This window comes from Galeopterus variegatus, unplaced genomic scaffold, assembly GCF_000696425.1.
Source record: "Galeopterus variegatus unplaced genomic scaffold, G_variegatus-3.0.2 Scaffold762, whole genome shotgun sequence".
Classification (NCBI taxonomy): domain Eukaryota; kingdom Metazoa; phylum Chordata; class Mammalia; order Dermoptera; family Cynocephalidae; genus Galeopterus; species Galeopterus variegatus.
Window position 1 is genome coordinate 379,590 of NW_007726873.1, and position 5,739 is coordinate 385,328.

Below are 5,739 nucleotides of genomic sequence, written 5' to 3' on the forward strand. Positions count from 1 at the left end.
TGGCTGGGCAGGCTCGGGTGGCAGCGGGGTCGCGGTCACCTGTCCTAAGACGTGCATACACCTGCGGGCCACTGCCCACTGATGCCGATGCCCCCTAGAACCCGAGTTTGCAGATTTCGGGTGTCATGTCTGCAAGCTGGTGAGGACAGGGAGTGGCGAGGGTAAATCGGGGTAAATTTACTACACGGAGGATAAATTCATGTGGTCTCACGCTACCATGTGTGGTCACCAGTGGTCACATGAAGTCACAGGTGTCTCATGAGGACACAATCATGGTCTTCATAGGCAACCATATGTAGCACACAAGGTCTCAAGAAGCCCCTCATAGCTACAAGGAATAGCCACAGAGCCATCCACTGCCACACACGCCCACACTGGTGGGCTGAGGGATTGGACACCTTCTGTTTCAGTGTCTGGGATTGAAAGGAGGAAGCCCAAATGGCCATTCTTCTGAAAGAATAAGGACAGGCATTCTGGTGGGGCCTGGATTTCAAAATCACCTCCTCCCAACCATCTTGCTTTTTCTCAAACATGCATGGCCCACCGGGCCTCCAGCACCGAGGACAGCGCTCAGACAGCCCAGCCCTCTCTATAGCAGCCCTTCCAGGCAAGGACCCGGCTGGAGACCAGAGCCCAGGAAGCAGAGAGTAAGACACTAGAGAGCAGAGGTCAGAAAGCAGAGGATAGGAGAGCCAGAGGTCTCTTCAGACCCTTAGAGACCACCTGCCCTGTGTGCAAGTGCACTCACAGCTCAGCAGCAGGGGTGCAAGTTTGTGGGGGGATCTGTATCTATAGTATGAGTATACAGCATATGTGGGCCCAGGCCTGTGTGCACCTTGTAGAGGTGCACCTGTGCAGATGTGTGCCTCTGAGTCACTTCTAGTCTTTACAATAGGACCCTCCACCTCCTTACCCGTCACAGGATCTGGACTCCTGAGAGAGCTGTTCCTGCTTGAAATCAGGCACAGCCTGGCGGGTACCTTGCTGGAATCTCTCATGCTCCAAGCTTGGCAGGACAGCTCCAAGAGGGTGTCACAGAAGCTATGTGGCATGCTTCCTCCTAGCAGGTGACATGGCTGTCAGAACCCCCCCCCCCCCCACTGGCAGCAGACTAACTGAAGATCTGCTGATGCTCAGGAGGAGACCCAGGGGGAAACAGAAGCCTGGGAAGAAATAACTTATCTCGTCAGATCAGATTGGTCTAGGAAGGTGGGTAGACAATTTCTCCATAGGCCAAGGGGGCAACAGAACATTTCTTCACAGAGCAGGGCCCCAGGAGCCAAGCCACAAGCCTCTGGCCCAGCCCTTCTCTGTGGTACTCAGCTGCAAGAACACTCCAGGCCCTCCTGCAGCTCCTGGCAGCCTCCTCTCCAGAGTGATGTCATGGGACACATTTAGCCTGGCCTCCTGCAAGATGTCACATCCTGTTACTCTACCTACAGATGTCTCTGCTACTTGTGAATATTTTAATTCAAAAACCTGTGCTGGAGCTGTGACCGATTACAGCTTAACCAAGTGTTTTTCTGTTCTCTACTGAGCATGGCTTGGCTTCCCCTGAGGGATGGGGGCAAGAAAGCCCAAGGCCTGGATGTGGGATCATGGCCAGGTCTCTCTCCTCTCTAGGCCTGTTCCCTCCACTGGGTAAGGAGTCCTGCTCTTTCCTGTCCTGGGTTCCCAAGATCTTCTCCCCTACTGTGGGTCTCCATCTATGGACCATCTGTGGACATGGGCAGCTATGACCCTGATGCCTCTAGACTGCATGGGTGTGGCAGCCATGGGACCCAGAAGGAGGGAACCCAGGACATCGAGATGCCCTGGCCAGGGCCCTTGGCCTTTTCTCTTAGTCAGCCAGGTCAGCCACAGTAGTGGCCAGGTCTGTTCACACCAATCTCCTCCCAGATCAGCATTTCTAAAAGGGCTGGGAGGCAGGATCCTAATGGTCTGTTTTCAGCCCTAGCACAGGGTCTGGCCCAAAGAATGCGGGAAGCATTATTCCACTCCACAGAGGAGGAGACTGAAGTCCAGAGAGGAGAACATCTGCCTCAGGTCACATAGCAGTTCTGGCTTCCTGATTCCCATTCAATCATTCATTCATTCATCCATTCACTCATTCACTGATTCCTGATTCCCATTCACTCATTCACTCATTCACTGATTCCTGATTCCCATTCACTCATTCACTCTTTCAGTTAATGTTCATCAATATGTCCTTTGTATCCATCCCCCTGCTGGAAGCTGGCATGTAGGGGGAAAGAGAAAGAGAGCAGCAATAATAGCAGTTCAGTGTAGTGAGCTTGATGACAGAGGGTTGATCCTAGCCTAACACAGGAGAGGAATTATTCAAATTGGGCCTAAATCTTGGGGGTAAGAGTTTTCCAGGCATCAGAGTGGGGCAAAGGATACCACTCCCACTCCTACCTCTAATCCTGTCATGCTGCACAACCCTGGGTAAGCTTCTGCCCCTTTCTGTGTCAATTTATACAAGGGGGGTCAACGAAGAGGCTTGTGGATATCAACTAACTAGCCATGCCTCTACTGCCTTTTCATAATCACAGTTGAGTGGACACCCTCTGGGCCTCTGAAGCCCAGTGTCTACTCTGTCTAGTCTGCTAGTGGCCAGCCTCTCTTGCAGCTAGGTGTAGATAAGTAACTTAGACTGTACCAGTGAGACACACCCTCATGAGCCTTTGGTCTAAAAGCCAGCAATGAGTGGGAGAAAGTCTGCACATGGCACCCATCTTGCTGGCACAAGTGTTGTAGCAGAAGCAACGGGTGGTGGATGGCTCTGGGAGTTGTTTCTGGAAGCTGAACTTTGAGCCTGTTTCCTGAACCTCTGTGAGCTACACAACATTCTTTAATGTGCTCCTTTTCTGCTTAAAATACTCAATACAGATTTTTTGTTTGCAGCCAATATCTCAGACTGACTCACTCACTGTCCCACTGCTAAAGGTCTTTCCAGCCCTTCAGAGGGTGTGTCCATGGGGCTGGGCACACAGCATGACACCTCCCTTGCCCCCATCACTGCATACACTAGGAGATAGAAGCTCTGGCTTGTGGGGCTGGATGAGCTGAGCAAGATCTTTGCTTCTCTTTATTCTGACAACCACAAACCTGGACTGTTGAGCCAAAAACTTGAAGCCCAGCAAAGAATCCACTCAGGATAGCTACCTCATCTGGAGCAAAGGCTCTGAACACATGGTTAAATGGCTTGAGAGCTGCAAACAATGTTCAACCCATCTCTTTTATTGAATACCAGTGTTTTTCCTCCAGACTAATAAAATTGTTCAATGTAGAAATTTTGGAAAATTTAGAAAAGTAAAAATATAAATTAAAATCACTTGTAATCTCATCCTAATAACCAATGCGGTTTTATGTATTTCCTAATAATAATAATATCTAACATTTATATAGTGTTTAGTATGTGCCAGTCATTATTTAAAGCACCTTACATATGTGTTATGGACTAAATTGTACCCTCCCCCCAATTTGTATGTTGAAACCTTAACCCTCAATGTGACTGTATTTAGAGATAGGGCATTTAAGGAGGTAGTTAAGGTTAAATGAGGTCATAAGGGTGGGGCCCTAATCCAATAGGATTAGTGTCGTTATAAGAAGAAGAGACACCAGGAATAAAGGCCATGTGAGGACACAGAGAGGAGGCAGTCATTTGCAAGCCAACGAAAGAGGCCTCACCAAAAACCAAACCTGCTGTCACCTTAATCTTGTATTTCCAGCCTCCAGAACTGTAAGTAAATAAAATTCTGTGGTTTAAGCCACCCAGTCTATGGTATTTTGTTTAGCTGCTCTAGCAGTCTAATACAATATGTTAACTCATTTAATTCTTACATCAATCCTGTCTTTTCCCCATGCATAGCATAGTTTAATAAATATTTGGTGGGGGCTGGCCCAGTGGTGCACTGCTACAGTGCGCCACTTGGGAGCGCGGTGGCGCTCCCGCCGAGGGACATCAATCCTGTCTTTTCCCCATGCATAGCATAGTTTAATAAATATTTGGTGGGGGCTGGCCCGGTGGTGCACTGCTACAGTGCGCCACTTGGGAGCGCGGTGGCGCTCCCGCCGAGGGTTCGGATCCCACATACAGACCGGCCGCTCACTGGCTGAGCGAGGTGTGGGAGCAACACCGAGGGTTGCGATCCCGTTGCCGGTCCCGGTCCGGTACGGGCGCGACACTGAGGGTTGTGATCTGTTGCCGGACACGAAAAAAGACAAAAAGGAAAATAAATAAATAAATAAATAAAATAAATAAATATTTGGTGAACGAATGAATGAATGGAAGAATGATGAGTACTATTTATTCAGTATTATGTGCTGCTTTTTCTTAACCTGACAACATGAGTATTTTCCCCATGCTATTATCTCTTTATATTTAAAAGATGGATACATTATAGGCATTCATACATTCATTCATTTAACAGGTATATGTTGAGTCCCTACTATGTGCAAAGCATTTTTCTAGGTCCTGGGGATGTAGCAGTGAAAAAACGAAAAGTCTGTGCTGACATGAAGTGCACTTGTTCTGTGGAAATGTCATTGCCCAGCTGTCAGACATGAATTAATCCATTTATTTGGGAAGGTTTCTTTTAGTTAAAAATTTTCTGATGAGCCAACCAGACAGACAAAACCAATGAGATTCATTTCCTCTTAAAATGCCAATTAAATAACTGGAGGGCTCCTGGGATTTTCCCAGGGCCAAGAAAAGACAAAGTTGAAGCCCTTGGAAGTTGTCCTGAGTCCGCTGAGCTGGGACTTAAGGTTGGTCAAGCCACTGGCACCTCCAGGTTCCGGAGGAGAATATGTCTCCCACTCACACAAGGTCAGGATTTGGTGAGAAATGAACTACATTTTAAAGACTGTGAAAATGAAAAAACTTGAAGAAAATGTAGATGAATGTTTATACCATCTGGATATGGGGAAGTGTTTTTATGCACTATAAAGAAGGCACAAACCACAAAAGAAAAGACTGGTAGAATTGAAGTCTGACTACATGCAAATTTTAAATGTCTGCATGTTCAAAACCACCATTAAAGAAATCCAAAAGATAACTAGATAGCTTGCAAAAAGTATTTATGCATAGGCAATAGACAAAGGGCTTGACATGTAACCTGAAAAAGACAAATGAGCAAAAGACATGGACAGGCAATACTGCCTTTCTCGGCTTAACTGCCCACCTAGGTGGAATATGAAGCCCCTGGCTGAATATTCTCTGTCTCCTTGCTCCAGAGATTGTGGCAGGGTCCCCTCCGCCAGCCATGTCATATGGCACTGACCCCTGGGATAGGAGAGAGGGCCAGCACTCCATAAGCCCTGTCTCACTCATCTGGAAGCCTCCCCATCACTTTACCATCCAACCAGAATCCAGATCCTTTTTCCCAGCTGCCACTCAGGCAGCTCAGCCTCACGAGCCAGGCCAGGTGGTTTCAAACGATAAAAGCAGGGTAGAGACAATGAGAAAGTGTGGGCCTCTGAGTGTCTGATACCCTGCAAACCCTTTCTGGAGGGCAGTATGGCAAAGTGTATCACAAACCTCAAAAAATTCTTACCCTTTTACTACCCCTGGTGGATTTGCTTAGGGATTAACACAGAGGGGAAAAATTAGGGATTATTTATTCATAAGGATTGTCATTGCAATATTACGTACAGTAGTGCCAAGTTGGAAGCTACCCTAATGCCCAATCACAAGGTTGAATACATTTTTTTACATCTATAGAGTGGTGCATG